Below are 21,256 nucleotides of genomic sequence, written 5' to 3'. Positions count from 1 at the left end.
CGCGCCCCCTGTCGCGCCCCCCCACCCACCAGGCTAGCCGCGGGACCCGCACCCGCTCTCACCCGCCCTTCCCCTCTCGGTTGGTAAAGTTCCTGCCGAATTGGAGAAGCGGGACAACGATGGAAACAGGCGCGGGACAGACCCTCGTCCAGCCTATCGAGGCCCAAGAGCCGCCCTGTGGGTCTGAGGACCCACTGACTAGCGCTCGGTCAGGTAGGGGACGGGGAAGCGGATAGATAGGCGACTCAGAAGGGACAACTCGACAGACTTCCCTAAATAGCTAGAGAAGAGTTAATCGACTGAGTAGATTGATGGACGAGAGGAAGCCCCGGGAAATGAGAGAAATAACTGACGGGTGGCAGTCAATTCAGAATGGGAGGACATCAAGCAGGCACTTTACGGTTTCCCCTAAGACCTGTAGGTATGGGGGAAGGGAGAGGGAAGGGAATGGGGTTTTGCAGACCGTCGTGCTCGGGCTCACTGTGGGAACAGTCATTCGCTCGACCAGTCTCTAAGATAGTGACAGTACAGAAGCAACGGCAAATGATCAACAGGGCAAAGAACTGATGATGAATTTACTTTTGCAAATGGAAAGAAACTCTCAAAATGTAAATTATACGTTTGGTGGTGGAGGGGCGGGGATTACAATAGTTCTAGGTGGTGTTAATCACCAAATAGTCCAGGAGATAACCCTGGGGTATACAGTGGTACTTAGACCTATGAGAGGGGAGCAATAGCATCAAAGGCGCTGAAATGAGTCTCAAAACGCTATCTCCCGCTTTGCTGTCCCACTCAAAAGGGTCTTAGAAGGAAACTAGTTCTATGGACAAGCGAAAGAGATGGGGACAAGGTTTAACAGATGTACTTGCTGCTACCCATACCTTGTAGCTATTTCTTTTCATTGGGGGAAGATAAGTCTAACTCCTAGCAGGTCCCTAGACATAATGAACAGTTTTGTACAAAATACATAAAAATATTCACTAACAACTTGATGATAGCCAGCAGAGGTAACACCTGCAAGAAATTCAAGTCAGCATCCCAAGCATAGAAACGACAACAATGCATGGAAAAGAAAGTTTAAAGATGTAGGAAAGGAAAGATGGCTGTAAGGGCCATGGATAAGTGAGGGCCAGGCACAATCAGAAAATCACAGCGCCTCACAGAGACTTGGAGAGTAGAATGACCTCAAACATTAGAGCTCTTCGCTGAATCACTGCTAAATCATATAATATCAAATGATAAAGAAGCATTTGTAGTCGTATCACAAAGTTGAGAAAATTTTTAGAAGCTAAAACTTTCCATAATTTTGGTCCACACATGACAGTTCAGAGTTTTATCCTGGGGTCACCTTTGAATCTCCCCTACCAGGGCACATATGAAAAATGAGTCAGGAAACTGGGTTATGGATGGGACTGAGAGGATTACTTGCCAAGTCATCTCAAAATTATAATTATCCGTGGTAAAAGTTATTTGTTGTGGAAATTTTAGGGAGAAATCACTTCAACCACATCAAAACATCATAAAGACATGGAAAATTACACTTTCCCTGCTGTGAAAGATATCTTTTGACGTTTTGTCCAGTCAAATAACTCAAATCAGCTGAACTTTGAAACAAGAGGCTTGGCACACATTTTACGTACTGTCCCCCCTGAGATATTTAGAGTTTTCAAAGTAAAAAGTAACTTGAAAGTAGGTACAAATGAATAACTTTTTTCAATTTTATAATAGTTTATTTTTACATATTTTTGTGCATTTTTCCATCTCAGTTGCAATCCCCTTGGGCTTCCCATCACCAAGTCCCCCATGAAAATGAATAACTTTTAAAATGTGGCAGGGAACACACCCAGTGACAGAGCCACTAAGCAGTGTCCTAAGTTACTTGACCGCAATCTGAGCCACCACAGGCCAATGGTGGATCTGTGTCGTGACAAAAGTACCTCCAACAGCCTGCCTCATATTAAAAACTAGGAAAAACATTTTCTTTGTAGCAAAACTTTGTTAATTCAAATTATAAATGTAGCCTTAGGTTCCATTTTGCCATATCAGAAACATATGTGCCAATGTACTTGCATCAACTTAGTCATGTCTACAGATTTTATTAATTGGTAAAGATTTTGTACAGACATTTGTCATTTTAACTGTTTATATGCCCACTGTCATAGAACATAGGTTTTTCATCTGTGTCCAGAGGATTCTTTAATCATAGAAAGGCAAGTGTAGCTAAAGTAATTCACAGTTTAAGAAAGCAATGTTACTTTCCCCTCTCCCAATCACTAGAGAAAAAGTTTAACACCTAGTCTTACATAACACATCCTTTCTATGTTACAGTGTGTGAAGTCTGCAACTATATACAAGGGTACTTTATTCCTTTTGATCACAAAATTTCCAGGAGTTGGTACATATGTAAAGTCCCCTTATTCCAGGGAGTTGGAATTAAAAATAACTTTTAACTCTTACTGTTCAGTCACTTACACAACACGAACAATATATAGAAACTAATTCCTAAAACTGTATGCTGGGCACAACAGGATCATCATGAAAGTCCTTTTCCCTCCAGCTTATAGTGTAACTGAGTAATACTTACATGCTGTCAATGGGAACAAGATAAAGGAAAATCAAACTGAAAACATGCTAAAACCCTAAGGAGAATCAAAACGTAGTAATCTTCCAATTATCTTTAGAAATGAAATAAATCAAGAAAGGATTATAAATGTGTTTTGAGATAGCTTACAATAAAATAAGAAAATGTAAATATAAAAAATGAAGACTAATACAACCAATTAGACTAGAAAATTATCACCAGAGAAAAATTTAGAACAAATTATGCAGGTAGGAAGATAGTGGAATGGCACAGGGGGAAAAAAAAGAAGAGATAAGGCCTCCCTGGTTGTGCAGCAGGTTAAAGCATAGCACTGAGAAGCTAAAGCCACTTCTGCATGAGTTCGATCCCCGCCTGCCCAGAAGGTGATCCACATGGGGAGGCTGACCTCCCTGGTCCCCTCAACAGTGTATTTCGTTGATCTGCCTGCTCTGCTCCCCACTCTGTCTCTGGTGAATCCTGTCACCCTCCGCATCTCCAGCCTGCACCCCAGTTCTGTATGAATAAATAAATCTTAAAAAAATAATAAAATTAACTAATTAATTAATTAAAAAAGAAGAGATAAGTTAAATAGGAAAAAATAGAAAAAGCAAGCTCTTATCAAGACAAGGATATTTAATTTTGACCATGTATCACCGTATGAATCTGAAATCTTTATAGTAAACCTTTTTCCGTTGGGGAGGGAAAGAATATGAAAGTACTGAGTTGTAAATATACCATATGAAAGTTATACCATAATTTGACTTAGTCTTCTCCAGAGCCAAAGCAAAATAAAATTTAAAAAACTAAAATAAAACTAAATACTATCAGTTGCTTGGATCTCTTTGCTCTTGAGGAGAAATATGCAAATACTTCAATGGAAGCAATGTTTTTCAGGACACTTTAAAAGAAATGTTTTGCCTGAGCTACATAGTAATATAATAATGTAGAGGTAAATGTTCTCAACAGGATCCTCAAATGCAGGTAGTATAACAGTTTTAGTGACCATTCTTGAAAATTGAGGGTACCACATGAATGTATGACTTACTGTTGAAAGCAATTGTTATATGGCCACAGTAATATAAGATATTTAACTTTCTACAGATTCCATCTAACCCAAGGGAAAATAATAGACTACCGAAAAATGAACATTTCAATCTCAAATGTCTTGTTCAGGACTCACAATGACTGGGTGCAACAGGCCAGTGAGGAGACAAAACTGGGGCAGAAGCTTATAAGTAGATGTTAGCTGGCCTACCTGGGGCAGCCGCTTGGTCTCCACAGACTGGCTTTTGCCTTGTGAGAGAGTGGGCTGAGAGCTTCCAGATGTTCTGATTTTTTTAGGAACAGTTGGGAAGCTAAATTTTTATGGGAAATTTCCTGGTTTTAAAATTTTTTAAAATCTAAACTTAGTGTAGACCAAATAAATAATGTTAACAGTGAACTTCTAGCTTACAGTCTATTATGTAAAACATCCTCTTAATAGTACCTCTCTCAGCATGGCTTGGATTAGACTGCATTCTAACAGTTTAGTTCTCCATCAGATCAAACTACTTGCATTTTCTAAATATACTCACTTTTCCTGTGAGGAAAAAAATGTCTTTTTTGTCGCAAGTGACTATTCTCTGAGAAAGCTAATTCATTGTAATACACTTTGCCTAAGCAAAAAAAAAAAAAATGTTAACATAAGGGAGATGATGTGTAGTAACTAAAACAAAAAGAAAAGAGTGTTCATAGAGACATAAAAGGATAGTGAATCCTCAGTTCCTTACAAAGGGACAACATAAACCTGGCCCATAGGCTCAACAACCATCTGGCCTGTAAATCAACGTAGTCCTTAAGTAAGATAGATGCATCAGGCTAATATACCTTCATTAGGTGAACCTACTAGATCTTCCAACTTAGTAACTTTAAATTTAGAAATATATGCAAAAGAATTTTGAATAATTCTGTCCCCTCCCATGTGCCCTAATTTTTTCATTTTAAGATTAAATCGTTGCAGATAATATATTTTCTAGCATATTTGTAATAGTAGACATTAGAAATAAAGTCTTCTGTTTAACACTTAAAAATGTGCACATGCACAATGCAATCTAAATATAATAGCAATTTGTTTATGTCCATCCTTAAAAAGCAAAACAAGTATGAACATTTCCTCCTTTATAATGATTTTACTTGATTCTTTTTCCCCTTGAATTTTCCCCATTCTATGTCCTTCAAAGAATTTTATTCCAATGTAATATGCTTTATGCATAGAAGGTCTTTGTTCATGCCCTGCTATCTTTCTCTGCAATAAAAATATTTCTATAGGGGCCTCCCTGGTGGCCTAGGGATTAAGTCTCAGCACTATCACCAGTATGGCCTGAGCTGGCTCCATGGCCAGGGAGCTGACCACATGTGGTGCAGCAGACCCCTCCTGACTCACCAGTTGTTCCCCTGAGCAGTGTATTGCACTAAATCTACCTGTTCTGCTCCTGTTCTGTCTCTAGTGAATCCTCTTAGTCCCCTTCTCCCCCAACACCACAGTTCTTCAAGCAAAAATCTGAAAAACATTTCTATAACTGACATTCAAAATTAATAATTTTCACCTCGATTAAGTTATTGATAAAATTATTATTAATTCACAGGTGGTCAAACCAATATACATGTATTACAAATTTTCATTAAAACTTACCGAGGCCCTCCCTGGTGGCGCAGCGGGTTAAAGCACAGCACTAAGAAGCTAAAGCCACTTCCACATGAGTTCGATTCCCGCCTGCCCCGGAGGAGACCACATGGCGCGGCAGACCTCTCCTGACCCGCCTGCTGCTCCCCTCAGCAGTGTACTTCGTCGATCTGCCTGTTCTGCTCCCCACTCTGTCTCTGGTGAAGCCTCTCACCGCCCCTGAGCCTCTGGCCTGTACCCCAGTTCTATATGCATAAATAAATAAATCTTAAAAAAAAAAAAAAACTTACCGAAAAAAAATCAAAATTACATTGCAATCAATCTCTTTATAAGATGAATGGGAACTTAAAAAATATATTTCATGTACCTGTGCATGAGTTTTACTTAATAGTAGAATGATAATGAATTTAAAATCAATTCTATTCTTATTTTTTATTTGTATAGAAGTAAACTCTAATAAACTATATTCATACAATAAATAGATAGGAATGGAAGGATGGAAGGCTTTTGTTATTAAACGATCTCTGGCTCCTTAAAGATACATTATGTTGTGATTTTCTCTCAAACATTATTTTTAATGATCTGACATTGAATTTTGTCTTCCTTAACTTTTACTGAAAGCAAAGAGTAAAGGCTACCTGACTTACAAAAGGGTTTTTTAGCCAGCCTTTATACTCCAGTATAATTACTTTTGATTAAAACATACCAAAAAAGACTTTGCCAAGATTTATCAAATAATTATTAATTGTATTTTTTTCACTTACAGGTACCTGTTTAACCCAAACTCAGAAAAGGTAGGGAAAATGGAAATATTTTTTATTTCAATATTTTCTTGCCAAAATATTTTTAAGTAAAATGGCTTTCCTTGTCATACAGTCTGAATATTATTTTCGTCAAAACCTTAGAGCTGTGGATTTAGTCCACTTGTGGAAAATGTCTGCTGTATAACCCAACTGGTAAAGACTCCTGTTTGTCAAACCCAGCTGTCAAGGCCAGACTTAAGTTTCGTTCAGTGAAAGTCTGATTTCATTTTTAAATTCTAATGAGCATGTTTGATCTTATTATAAAGCACATTAAAAACCATTGATAAATAAATTACAAACTATGTACTATCAGAAAAACTAAAAACAGGCAGCTCAAGAGTAAACTGATGCAGGATTAATTTATTTTATAATAATAACTTATTGAAACAAGGGTATTCAATTTCCCTCATTATTTAGGTTATTATTATTCAATGCAATACTATGCAGAAATTAATGCTATTTACATGGCATCATAAAAGGTAAAGTATTCCTTTGGTAAACCTATCCCTGTAAGTGTTAAATTTTGGTATATGCTTTGAAAATCAGAAAGGTTGAATAAAAAATTAGAATAGTCCAGTAACTTCATTTGTCTTTAAACTTTTCCTATGTATTTGATGATAAAAAGGTATCTGCTATTAAAATTAAAAGAGTTAACCCATCATTTTTATTTTAAAGGAAGTAAAACTATATTATTTTGGTTTGTGATTTTCATCTAATATTCATAGGAATGTAGAAGTGTCTGAATATTTGAGTGTCTTCTTGAAATATGCTATAGAATGATTATTAAGACAAGTTGAAAAGACTTGCTTAAATGTAAACAGTGTTTACCATTTCCTACCAATACTCTTGTCTTACTCATTCTAGAACTGTCCTTCAGGAGCAATGGTCAAGTGAGAAAAGGAAACAAGTCATTCAATGAAAATAACTTTCCTTCTCACTACTTACACTCCACAATATACTGTCTCTGCTGTCAGAAAATCCCAACAAGGACCAAAATCCTCTATCCCTCACACTGTGCTTATTGTTAACTAACATGTATTTAACGGTGAATATTTTAGTATGCCATAATTTTTATTACAACATGGTCATTTTTTTGTGAGGGTGGAACATTCGATCTCAAAAATAATGTTCTGTTTGAGGTTCTTTTATCATAACATACTCAAAAATATCTGTGGTGCCACAAGACTATGATAAATATAATGCTTCTGCACTTACTCATTAATATGCAGTCAATGGGAAACAAAAAGCATTAACAGCTATTTTAGGAAGATATGCAAGTATAAAGAAAGAACACAGGGCTACTGAGATAAGTTGCTGACACAGTTAGCACAACTCAATCAGCATTTGTTAAGAGGTAAGGAGGTTAAACTGGCCACATAAAATAGGGGCTTTTAAGCCCTCCCTGGTGGCCCAGCGGGCTAGATCTCAGCACTACAAGCAAGCCGTTGTCACTTCAGTGGGAGTTGATCCCCCAGCAGACCTCTCCTGACCTGCCCGCTGCTCCCCTCAGCAGTGTACTTCGTTGATCTTCCTGTTCTGCTCCCTACTCTGTCTCTGGTGAATCCTCTGACCACCCCCTACCTCTGACCTGTACCCCAGTTCTGTATGCATAAATAAATACATCTTTAAAAAAATAGAATAGGGGCGTTTAATGCATAGAATTATATCCGTGCAGCCATTTCACAGAAATAGTCTTGCTCAGGCAAATAAGACCATTAAATATGACCTAAAAGTTTATTATATTTCCCTTACTTAAGTGTGTTTTTTCTAAACTATATGTGAGCTGTGGAGATTTCTTCTTTCATTAATTCTAATCATAAAAAAATTTACTTTCTAGGGTTGACTAAAACAGGTTGAACAAAACAATCATAATAAGGACTGACAATTGCTTCATAGTTTAGTTTTGTACAGTACTAGAATAGCAACTAGAGTCTTGAAAAACTCAACTTAGGAATTTTAGCATTTTAGCACAAACTGTGGGCAACTAGTATGGAAAACTGGATTTAGAATAGAATGCTTATGAGGGACTCCTGATGGAAGCTGAGGCCACTGTTGCCAGTGTCAGACTTAATGGCCAGGTAAACTATCTGGAACAACTTAAGGTATGCCAGTGTGTTTGCTCTCTGTTCTCCTCGATGAATATTATCCTCTGGGTATAGCATGAGATAGAGACCTGAATCTTCTAGACTCCTGGTTGGCTTCTCACTATATGAGCCAGCATACAGTGTTGTGTCATGATATTTTTTTTGGTAGAGCCTTGTCTGTACCTTGTCTTGTGAATACAAGCCAACTCCTTCATCTGGTGTTCAACTTGAGAAATTCCCAATACTAAAGCAAAATTGGCTCCCTTAGACTTTTGGAGGGGTTATATGTCAACAAAATGGCAATTTACTGAGGTGGGTTTTTTTTTTAAGTTCAATTTCTTTTAAAATTATCATTATGAAGTATTTTAGGAATACCATAAGTATGTCATTTAAATAGTTATTTCTTCATTTAATTTGCACAAAGTAAGTGTAAATACAATGCAAATCTACTTTTTAAGAATTCATTGAGTGCTTATTGAGTGAATATTATTTCATATATTCCTCTCAATCAACTGTGGAAGACGATGTCATGGTATCCATTGTATAGACAAGAAACTAAGTCTCACAGATATTAAATTTACCAGCTTGAAACCCACAGAATTAATTGTGGGTCCAGGTTTCCTTGAACTTAAACCCTGTGTTCTTTTCTTCAAATCAAGATATTGAATAACCCAAGAACTATTAAAAAATGAAAAGAAAAAAGTGAGATTTTGACAATTACGAATGAAACCAAGTGATCTCTGTAGGGGGGAAAAGTGGGCTAAACTGCAGGACCAACTTTTGGAATAGTTTGTGAAACTGGAAAAAAGTTACAGCAAATCAATTTATTATAATGCATTTGGGGGAAAGATCTGAGTTACATAGTACTTGAAGGGTTGTAAGCTAAGAGATCAGCAACCAGGTCCAGCACAGACACTCCATGCATACATTTAGCCTTGCACGCTGCTTGCACACTAGTGTGGGTGTGCTCAGTAAATATTTGTGAAATGAATCAGGATCTAGTTTTACTACTATAGCAACTTCCCTGGAGAAATGTAACCCAAGGTATACAATCATGTTGATGATGGACAACGTGTCTACTACATCCCTAGAATGAATATTATATAGAGGTAGCAGACATCACTTATTTGTTCAGCTACAAATCACTTCCATCCCTGACCTTTGGTTGAATTGGACCTGTCCAGGCGATACTTGTACAGGAAGCCCAGCCATAGAACTCAGTCCTCTGACTTCACTGTGCAGTCAGGTAGCCCTCCTATACATCTGTTCTGACCTGCTGGAGTCCTTTCCCTCTCCTCTGCCTCAGATACTGAACCCCCTTATGTCATACAACAGAGTCATGTGGTATGACACACTTACATGACTCACAGGGACATATTAACATCTTTTCCTTTCAACGTTGTCTCTGGGGCCTCTACTCACCCATAATTGCACACAAGCCCCATAAGCTGCTCTTGCTGCTGCCCACACTCTTTGGAAATGAAATTAAAGTTCTGCTTTCATAAACTAAAAAGAGAAGGAAAACTGGTTCTCACACTGCAACTGGTAGACTTTCCTTCTAGGTAGCAGGTGAGTTCTGTGAAGCTAATATTTCCTAGAACAGCAATCTCCAACTGGAGTCCCTTAATACAGTCATTCTCAAGCAGGGGTGATTTTGTCCTCTCCCCTCAAAGGGACATTTGTCTATATGTAGAGACATTTCAATTGTCACAACTGGAGTGGGGAGAGTTGGAAATGCCATCTAGTAAGTAGAGGTCAAGGATATTGCTAAATATCTTACACTGCAGAGGACAATCTCCAGTAACAACAACAACAACAACAAAAAAAAACAAAATGCTAGCAGTGCCCAGACTGAGATTCTGCCGTAGGTTTATACATAAGGCTACCTAGGGGTGAGTATGTTAAGCTGATTAGTTATGTATTTTCAATTTGCAACTAATTTCAACTAAGTAGCTTAAAAATGTATTCTCTAGTCATACCCATTAAAATGAAAAATTCTATAACAGTAGATATAGGTTATCTGTCTCACAATTAAACATGGTTATGTGTTTCACAGCTAAAGTTAGCAATTTAGCTAATGACCACTGTAAGGGAGAAAACATTGGCCTAGTTAATGAATTTAATCGATTCTCAAATTAAATGGTTGTTAAGTAGAGACTTCTACTGTGTACAGAATCATTTTCTGTAGGAAAGTACACTCACTAAATCTGCTTTGCCAGAGAAATCCAAATAATTTTCCAGGGCAGAAAATTCTAGTTAAGTCATTATAGCCTCAGAATAGAAAGTTAAATAGAAGCACATACTGTGACTTTTCTGATAGTTTTTCTCATTGTGCTGGTGGCATTCCTCCTTTAACTGTGATAATCTTGAAATCTGTCTCACACTGAACTAGGAGTCTTCAGCCTAGAACACATAGAAATGGTACAAATGCCAACAGTTGTTTCCAAATAAACCAGGCATAAAAACAAATTCTTTGATAAGAGAAACAGTTAACATTAGCAATTATAATTCACTGTCAGTAAAAACAAAGATTTATTATTACCATGCCTTATGCTGATACTCCTCAGCCTTATCTCTGTATTTTTACAAAATGAAAACACTGAAGGAAATGAGAGTCTGCCTTCTAAACTGGTATTGGTCTAGGTATCCTTGTCACTGTTAAGTTGGAATCCTAGAATGGCTGCTATACCCAGGTCACGACTCCTGGACCCCTTAGCTTTTGACTCCAGCAAGTAGAGCAGAAAAGAAAGTAAAGAGCTAAGGTAATGTTGATCTCATCCAACTTTCCTGAATATTTGGTGGGGTGGAACCTGAGAATGCCACTATCTGAAACTCCTTTTCTGCAGTTAGGGAATCCAAAAGCTAGTTCTTCCCGCATGAGAGAGGATGTTTTTTACAGGGAACCTTGAAGAGTCCTAAAGTCAAAGGCAGTGCAGAACACCTGAGGTCAGTGTCCCATCGCCCCCCCCCCCTCCCCCAGGAGCCAGGAGCCAATTGTAAGAACTAGGGGACTATAATCAAAAAGACTGGTGAGATAAATGTTGACAAAGATATAGAAAATCCAGACTTCTCCTACAGTGTTGGTGAAATGCAGAATGGTGCATCTGCCTTGGAAAACAGTCAGTTCCTTAAAAGTCTAATCATAGGCTTACCACTTGACCTGGCAATATCACTTGAAGGTATACACCCAAGAGAAATGTTAGTCTACATGCAAACAGCAGTTTGCACACAAATGCAGTATTGTTCATAACCACTACAAAATGGAAACAATCTAAATAAATATTTATCATCTGAAGAAAGGATAAACAAAATGTGGTATAACCATACAATGGAATATTACCTGGCAGTGAAAAAAGAATGAGGTGCTGTAGATGAAATTTGAAACCATTATGCTACATGAAGAAAGAAACCTGTCCCAAAGGTTCTCATATTGTATGATTCCACTTACAGGAAATGTTCCAGAATAGGCAAACATTCTGATACAGAAAGTAGGTTGCTCACGAAGAGGGTGGGCAGAGGCATTAAGTGGCGCATGGAGAAACTGGGAGTTTAGCAGCTGACTACAGAGTATGGTGGGGTTTTTTTTTTTTTTTACAGTAGTGAAAATATTCTAAAATTGACTGTGGTGATGTTCGCACAACTCTGAATATGTAAAAGCCACTAAATTGCATACTTTAAATGGGTAAATTGTGTGGTATGCTATGTTTCAATAAAGCTATTGTGAGAAAAAAAAAAAAAGAAGAACAACTAGGGAACCAGGACACCAGGTGGGAATGGAAAACCTCAAAATTAATCCAAAAGAAGCATTTGAGAGAGGGAGTAAGTAGATAGAAGGCCAGAGGCAGTTTCCTGGACTAGTGTTTTGCCACTCAACCATTTGCTGCATTAGGATGCATGGATACAGGGGCCGAATTTTCAGGATCAGTGATGGGGCAGAATCAGATACTGTTTTATAGTTGCTGTTAAAGAATTCCAAAGAGACTTCTCTGTTCCGGTTTTTTAGGGGGAAAGTGGTGAACACTATGTTGATTTGCTTACTTAGGTCCACAGGGTCAGGAAGTTGAAGTGCTGGTATTCCATTCAAGACATTTATCCTCATTGATCCCATTCAAGGCCCTTTTTGTTTAATATATTCCTTTATTTATATCTTTTTATTCTGATATCCATCCCCAAAAAAGCATTTGGAAGTACATGATCGGCACCTTTTTGTTTGTATGTGTATACAACTGCCCCTTCATAGAGGTTTGAACTGTGGAGTTGCAGTTGCTCTTAAATTGTTGTTTTGTTTTTTTTTTTCTTTTTTCTGTCAGCAGCTTCCTTACTGACAGATTCAACCAACCAAGAGACAAAGGGGGTAGACTCTAAATTCTATGCAGATTATTGGCTGGGGGTTATGGGGAAGTCAGTGCCCTAACCCCTGATTAAGGGTCAGCTGTGCTTGCATACTGAGTATTATTATATATGCAAGGCTTCTTAAATTGGACTAATGGTATTGGTTATCTCATTTTGTTTCTTCTTTTTCACGCTTCCCATTGTTTTAAAGGCCTAGCTTTGTAGCTAGGCGGATTTTTAATTGCTTACTGATATGTGTCTACTACATATTACCTGTCTATTCTCCCTGTGATTGACACACAGGTTACCTTTGTCTCCCTTCTGCTTCCAAAAGTGAGTTTAGGAGCTTAGCATGCTCCTTATAGACCTCCAGCCACTTGGAGTTCTTTAACTGCCATGCTCTGAAGTCTATATCTGGTTCATGCAAAGTCACACTTCCCACTAGCCATTCCCAGCCAGTGACTAAGTGCAGCAGAGACCACAAGACATAAGACTGGCCCATTCCTAGAGACAAGAAATTCTCTCTCAGCTAATTTTGACTTGACTTTCTGGTGGACTTGAGCCTTCCTTAGACTTTTTACCTGCAGCCTAGGACATCTGCCCTCCCTCTCTCTTTCTTTTGGGTCACACTTGCATAGTGGTATGTCAGTCATCCAAATCCTCCCCATTTTCTTTCACAGCTATTCCCCCTTATAAAATTTTTGTATGTTTAATTGGTTTAATTCATATCTTAGTATGCTACTTGGAAGACCCACACTAAACCGCTATGCTACAACAAGCATCTCACCCCTTAGCACATGTTCCCTACTAAAGCTTTATGAAGACTTCTTGGGAATTGCATCTGAGAAAGAAATTATTGGGTTGCAGTAAGGTCAGATGCTCTCTGGAGGGACTGCTCTCATCTACATCCTCACTAGTAGGCCCCAATTTCAATATCTTTGCATCTCCTACCTACTTCTTTGTGACCTTCTCCAGCTGATATCTTCTCACTGAACAGACATAAGAGTGGTATGGCTCATTGTTTTAAATTTCTTTTCTCTGATTGTGTTATTATTGTAACTCCTTAAAATAATCACTAGTCTTTAGGTCTTCTACTGTCAATTACCTGTTGTATACTTTGTCTATTATGTTAGGAGTGCTTTTTCTTTTTGGTTCCAGGAATTCCTTGTGCATTCTAAATATTAAATTCATATAGGTTCTATACACTTCAAACATCTCTCAATCCTCAACATTCTCAAGCCTAGTAACTTTGTCCTTAATGCCTTTGACTAAACAGATATCTCTCATTTTATTGTAATAGAAAACCTCTGGGCGCTAGATGTTTACATAACACATCAGGCTTAAAAAATTGAACTGTGATCAGACATACCCAGACTGTATTTCTGGTTCACCATCTCCTGCTCTAATTTTTATTTCTTCATCTCTAAAATGGGGGTAATGTAAGAGAATTCCTCTTATCTAAAACAAGGTGACCTGAGGCAAATGATCAACTAAAAATTGAGAATCATACAGTACCATATATACATTTAACATTTTGTTTTGACTTAAAACATACAAATATGCATTTAATTTGATGCATCTTCATGTAGAACATGAAACTTTTCTTTGATTACCAGTACGTCACAATTTTTTTTGTAACCCAATCCAGATCCATAATGCATTGACAACAATCCAGTTTAGAATTCTTGAGGGCATAGCAAGAATTGATATCTTTTACATTTTTTACAATTTTTTCTTATTACAATTGTTCTTTATATTGAACAGAAAAGCTTTTTTTAATCTTATCTTTCGAAAGCATTCCGGTTAATTTTTCTAGCAACACCTTTTCACACTCATATTTAATCAGTTATGTACTTTTAATCAAATTCATGATTATAATGAGTACAATAGGCACAAAGAAACTGGAATAAAAAGACAATTTCTTTTTGTAAGCATATGACTCAGTATGTGTGGGCAGAAGGGTACAAGCACACCAGAGTCCTTGACTGCAGGATTCCATGGCCACCGGTGGGTCATGCAGGAAATGGAGAGCCTTGGTGAAACCGACAGGCTGCTATAGCGGAATCTATTTAGAAGTTCCTATTATCTACTTTTTGACTCGCTATGTTGAACAAAGCCTGGCACTTAGTAAGTACAGAGTAATTCTTAATATTAATGCTAGACTAGTTGCTTTCAATCACAGGCCACCTGTCCTGCCACCACACCCCACCCCACTTTTGGCAGGGTCTAGAGACAGTTTTGGTTCCCTCAGCCAAAGAGGGGCACAAATATCTGACGGGTAGCAGTCAGATATCCTGCTAAATATGCTACTGTGCCCAGAACAGCACCCACAACAAAATGTCAGTAGTGCTCACCAGACTGTGCTTTGGGACAAGTGACCACAGAGGTGTGAATTCACAATAGTATACCTCTAGCATTTAGCACAATGTTATGATCTTTAGTAAATACTCAATAAATATGTGTTGGTGCATGGGTGAAAGCCAAATAAATGAAAGACCTTTAAAATGAGTGAGGTCACATCTTCAAAGTCCAAACATAGGCCTCCTCCAAAGGGGCACAAATGGACACCACCCCACACCCTCGCCCCCCCCCCAAAAAAAACAAATACACTCCACCCAGGGCCTGACCTGGCCTCTGTGTGCAGCTGGTTTGATCTTGATCTGCTAGTTTCTACCATTTTTTGTCGTATTTACCCTCTCAGATTATTTTTCCTTTGGTAGTTGATATCTAGATAACTTTTGTCCACTTTCTGAAGAGCTCACCCTCTTCTCTTCTCTAGTGTTCAGCGCTGCACCCTCCTGTCTGGCACCCAAGAGCTCATGTCAGCTCTGCTTCAGCTGGAGACAAGACAATGGGAGGTCCGGAGTGGTAGAGCTGGTTAGAGATGGGGAAGCAGGACAAACAGGGTATCCCCTTGATTCTACAGCTGATAAATAATATCTTGAGTAAAATCTCATATTTTCTTTTCCTAGTCATAAAATGAAAATAATATTGCCTTTTAACTTATTTTGCAAAATGGTTTATAATAAAATTGTAACACAAAAGCAAATTTCAGAAAGATTTACAAATAACCTAAAATAAATGTCTTTGGTAATAATGTCAAAGGAATGTATGTGTGTGTATATACACACATACATACATATATATATATATAGAGAGAGAATGTCCCTGGCTCCACCCCCCCACAGCAGCATTTTCTCAGGCAGGCAAAGAAATATTCTTTCCATTTCACAGATGGGATAACAGCTTCACAGAGGTTGGTGCCTACATGCAAATAGCTAGTATGTTCCAGAAAGATTGGACTGCGATAAACACAGCCCAATACTCTTTCTTCTAAAATATACTGCTACCTACCTGATCCTTTGAAGACCACATAAAAATTACCTTGATAGACAAGTTAAAGAGCTTCTGTACAGCAAAAGAGACATTTCAAAAAACAAACAGACAGCCCACTAATTGGGAAAACATTTTCTCACACAAAAGTAGTGATGAAGGACTGATTACAAAAATATATGAAGAACTGACAAAACTCAACAAAAATAAACAATCCCATCAAAAAATGGGCAGAAGAGCTAAAAAGACACTTCTCCAAAGAGGAAATGCAGATAGCCAACAAGCATATGAAAAAATGTTCAACATCACTCATAATAAGGGAGATGCAAATTAAAACCACAATGAGATACCACCTCACCCCAGTGAGAATGGCACATCTTCAAACAACTAGCAACAACAAATGTTGGTGAGGATGTGGAGAAAAAAGAACTCTCCTGCACTGCTGGTGGGAATGCAAACTAGTACAACCACTATGGAAAATTGTTTGGAGGCTCCTCAAACTGCTAAACATGGAGCTTCCCTACAACCCAGCAATCCCACTCCTAGGTATCTACCCAAAAGACACAAAAACACTGATTGAAAAAGATACCTGCACCCCCATGTTTTTTGCTGCTTTATTTACAATTGGAAAAACATGGAAGCAGCCCAAATGCCCAAAGTAGATGGCTGCATTAAAAAGATATGGTACATATATACAAGGGAATATTACTCAGCAACCAAAAAAGAGAAATACATGTCTTTTGCAGCAACTTGGATGGAGCTGGAAAAGATCATGCTTAGTGAGATAAGCCAGAAAGAGAAAAAAAAATACAGGATGGTTTCACTCATAGCAGGAGTATAATGGACCAGGCGAGAAAATAACAAGAATAATGAACAGCCATATACCAGAGACATTTTGCGGGGGTGGAGTGGGGACTGGGATCAAAAACGGGGGGGGGTGGGGGTGGGGAGGGAAGTGAATGGGATTATGTTGATGGCACATGGATGACTTGGTGATGGGAAACCCGCAGGGATTACAATTGAGATGGGGGGGGGGGGAATGTACAAAATGATGTAAAAATAAACTGTTATAAAATAAAAAAATAAAATAAAATAAAATTACCTTGGTAGAATAATGACATTATAAGGACATTTGGCATAAAAGGAAGGTATAGCATATTCCCCAAGGACACTTTCATAGTTGTATCTCAAAATGTAAAATTGGGAAATAGTGAGATTATATAGCTCATCTTTTTTGCTTTGAAAATCTCACTTAGAGAGAATTTGTTTGCCTGTGACCCTGACATTTCTCTGCTCATTAAAGCTTTGGCTATTTGTGTGTGTGTGCCATGGTTCTACACAGAACAGCAAATGCCACAGTATGACTATACCTGTGTCACTCTGTGGGATTCAGCCAGGCCAGGCAATACTCACAGATAGATGGCGGGGGAGGAGGTGGCCTTGACACATCTTTGTTCTAAGGCAGCAAGCCCAGGGAAGGAACAGGAACCTGCAGCTGCAGCCACAGTGAGTTCTGGTATGTGTGAGGTGCAATGGCAACTGCCAAGTAAGAAACTGAGGAGAAAAGACTAACCCAGCAGGTTTGTGAAGCATAGGAGTGGGGCTTCATGGTGGGTCATGCTTAGAAATCCAGTATTCCAAGCCAAGAGTCTGTCAGCACTGGGGATAGTTGTAAGCCTGGTCCCTGAGGTCTGGACTGGCAAAACCAAGGGAGGGTCTGTATGAAAAGAAGATGGGACATCAGCTAGGTTATTGAAAACAAGTTCAAGTACAGATGCTCAGATTCAAGAAGTAGAACATGAAAAAGAAATGGAGAACTCAGGAACAAAGTAGGAGCTGCTGAAAGACAGGAAGCTAGAGTTAAAAAATTGCTTTGGGGGGCAGAGGAAAATGAAGATAGCAGTCTCTGGAATGGACAGAAGAGGCAGCAGGCCACTAATTGTCAGTAGCTGGTAGGATCCTTGACTGTTTCTGGTGCCCCATTCTAAGCATAGTAACAGGCATATTGCAGATGATCATAAAGTCTGACAGAAAGAAAGAAAAGACAACCTAGGATCATACATCAGATGTAAGATCTATGGGGCAGAGATCTTTCCAAACTTAAGATTTCTGCCCTCCCCATTCTGGAAAGCCAGTGAAGCTTTTTCTTCCAACACTAAACTTACAACATATGCATGGGTATAGTTGATCAGAGAATTATCTACATTAGTAGGAGAAAAGGACTCAGCATCAAAAGTCACTTCATTGTTCAAAGAACATTCTGAAACAGTTGTGTTGTGTGATCAGGAACACTTTAGGTGAAATTCCATTTCAAGATACATGATCTCTATTATGAAAATCCTTACTGCCATTAAAACATCTATTCATGAAGCAAAGTTTCGTGAACTTGTCTACCAATTTCAGGGAAAAGGCTACTTGTTTCTAGTCAAGAACCAAGAAATCGTTCAGCATTGAAGCAGTTGCTTGTTTTCCAGTGGACAAAGACTGAAATAAAAACTACAGCCTCTGTAAGTTTAGTTCATTTCAGTATTTCACACTGCTAAGATCTATAAATAAATCTATTTGGCTTTCAGTTGCTTGAAAGCAGGTTGTTATTTTAATAAGAGTGGCACTACCAAAAGTGCCCATGTGGCCAGTGAGACACCCACTCAGAGACGATAATGATGAGGCGCAAATGTTTCAAATTGGGCTTTCAGACTGACCAGCTAGATGGGAAGACAAATATGGAGGGTGCAAATTTGTCAAGCAAATGGTCCAACCCTTTTCTTATCCTTTTGATAGTAAAAACACCTTAAAATCTGCACTCTGTGAACTGTTATAAAAAAAAAAAAAAACAAAACTGTACTCTGTGAAGCACTGCTGTCATCTGCCTTCACACTCAACCCATCCATCCCAATGGCTTAATATAAGACCAAGTATTGTCACATTTTGAAATCCTGATTTAAAAAAAAAATTAGGGCAGTATGTTCTTGGTCACTATGTTTTCAAAAGTATCTCTGCATATACCAGTAATTGAGCAAACAATCTGTTATCTATACCTTCAACTACTTGTACTCTTCATCTTTGAAGCCAGCTGCTGAAGGACATGAATAGTGAGGTCATTCATCCTACAAAGAGGATCATTTGACAGTGGTATGCAAAGTCATCTGCAGATGGAAGATAAGAGTCTGCAGCTGGGTGTGGCCTGCAGGATTGCACAACGTCAATGAGCCCAGAGAGGTGTTACAAGGAAAGTAGGGACTCCTTACTGAAAAAAAAACAAACAAACATGTATTCTAAGGCCTTGTTTGCCTTGCAATACCTGCATGGTGAAACCCACCAGAAAACTAAGACTTAAAAAGCTTTTAAATAGCAAGACTTATAGTCTTTATAACATTTTATGAATTTATCCTAAAATAAATAAAATCATACATGAGCCCTTCTATTTTCATCTAGCTTTGGTGTTGGCTAGTAAAAATAATAAAACTTTAAAGTTCTATTTTAAACAAAGTAATTTCTCATGCAAATCTGAAGGAAAAAAAAGCTTTCTTTGCCAGAATGATTTCTACAGAATATAAAATGCAGCAGGTAGGTTAATATGTATCTCAATATTCCACTGCACCCTTTCATGCCAATCTCAGATATAGGAATGTGTGGAACACTTTCAGCCCCAGGCTAGGCTTACATCTCATTCCGAGGAATCCAGTCTCAAAAAGTATTTTATATGGGAGGTTGTAATTCCAAATAGTGAAAGTTCACATTTTCTTCTTCAGTTGCTTATGATGTAATAGTTAAAATCGACATGCCCATCATTGGTTCCACTTAAAATCAAAGATACTGACAGTTGGCTGTGGCTTGGGTAAAGACCAGTGAGATAAGGCAATCCTGAACTAGTAATAATAATAAAATGGTAATTAGCAATAATAAAGTGGAATTAGCAATTCCACCTCAGTAAAAGTATCTTAAGAAAATAAAGATGTATGCAAAGATTAGTGTATGAGCATATTCATAGCAGTACTTTTTTTTAGTAGGAAAAAGACTGAAACAAGATTAAGGCTCAATAAAAGGGTCCTAAAGAGATGCTGGTACAGTCATTAAAAATGATGGTCAGGCTCTCCCTAGTTGCACAGAGGATTAAAGCACAGCACTAAGAAGCTAAAGCCACTTCAACATGAGTTCAATCCCCACCCAGGGAGGTGACCACATGGCGCGGCAAACCTCTCTTGGCCTACCTCGCTGCTTCCCTCAGCAGTGTACTTGGTCAGTCGGCCTGTTCTGCTCCCCACTCTGTCTCTGGTGAAGGCTCCCACTGCCCCTGCACCTCTGGTCTGTACCCCAGTTGTGTATGCATAAATAAATCTTTTTTTTTTTAGAACTGGGGTACAGGCTAGAGGCTCAGGAGCGGTGAGAGGTTTCACCAGAGACAGAGTGGGGAGCAGAACAGGCAGATTGACAAAGTACACTGCTGAGGGGAGCAGCTGGCGGGTCAGGAGAGGTCTGCCACACCATGTGGTCACCTCCAGGGCAGAGGGAATCAAACTCATGCTGAAGTGGCTTTAGCTTCTTAGTGCTGTGCTTTAACCCGCTGTGCCACCAGGGAGGGCCCATAAATAAATCTTTTTTAAAAAATGATGATCACACTGGACTATGGTGATGGCACATGGGTGACTCGGTGATGGGAAACCCACGGGGATTACAATTGAGATGAAAAAAAATGTACAAAATGATGTAAAAATAAACTATTATGTTATTTTAAAAAAGATCAATTTTCTATGACTTTTCAACCTGAAATTTGAAATTATTGATCTTATACTATATTACTATATCTTCCATGATGATCCCTGAGAAGTAGTTATAAGGTCAGGGACCCAGCTTCGCACACTGGCAATATCGTAGCCAATGAGGTTTATCCGAGGCACGATTATTGCTAATTAAGATCAGGGACCTGCTTCATTAAGTGTAGTTCATGCACACCCATGTTCCCTGGAAAAACAAGGACACTAAACTATAAATTCAATAATTTTGTCATGTTTTTCAGAGAACAAGACAGATTCATATAAAACTGTGATAAAAGTCATCCTGTTTATTATATTCAAGCCTTGTCTCATGAAACTACTATAGCTGATAGGAAAAAAATGGTCTACCAATTCACAAAACAGCAGTTCACAATAGTAAGGAACTGAGCTTCTCAAAGAGAAGAGTATGAACTGATTATTTGATAAAAATAATACTTGGGAAATGGTGGTCACTTTCTCTACTGAATGACAATAGATGTTGTAAATCAATGCTTAATGAAAAAATAGTCTCTTTCTTAGAAATTGAAGACAGAAAAGTTTCCTGAGTGGAAAGTTTAATCAAAGGAACCAGAATTGTATGTGCTGGGGTATGATTCATATTTCACTCCTGAGATGACATCTTACTACTGTTTTATTCATAATATATCATAGGTATCATGTTTTGTTTTGTTTTTTTTTTTTTTTTT

At 38.3% G+C, this 21,256-nt stretch overlaps 1 long non-coding RNA gene across 1 annotated transcript in view; it reads left to right on the top strand.

Moving 5' to 3' along the window:
* Positions 1–91: 91 nt before the first annotated feature.
* LOC105853357 overlaps positions 92–21,256 on the top strand; it is a 79,589-nt gene continuing 58,424 nt past the window's right edge. Inside the window, exons 1-2 of the long non-coding RNA XR_001145193.1 lie at positions 92–213; positions 6,010–6,037. This is a non-coding gene — a long non-coding RNA (uncharacterized LOC105853357). The remainder of the gene's footprint in view (positions 214–6,009; positions 6,038–21,256) is intronic.

Source organism: Condylura cristata, unplaced genomic scaffold, assembly GCF_000260355.1.
Source record: "Condylura cristata isolate star-nosed mole 26May11 unplaced genomic scaffold, ConCri1.0 scaffold00007, whole genome shotgun sequence".
Taxonomy (NCBI): domain Eukaryota; kingdom Metazoa; phylum Chordata; class Mammalia; order Eulipotyphla; family Talpidae; genus Condylura; species Condylura cristata.
This window is presented reverse-complemented; position numbering and strand designations above follow the sequence as displayed.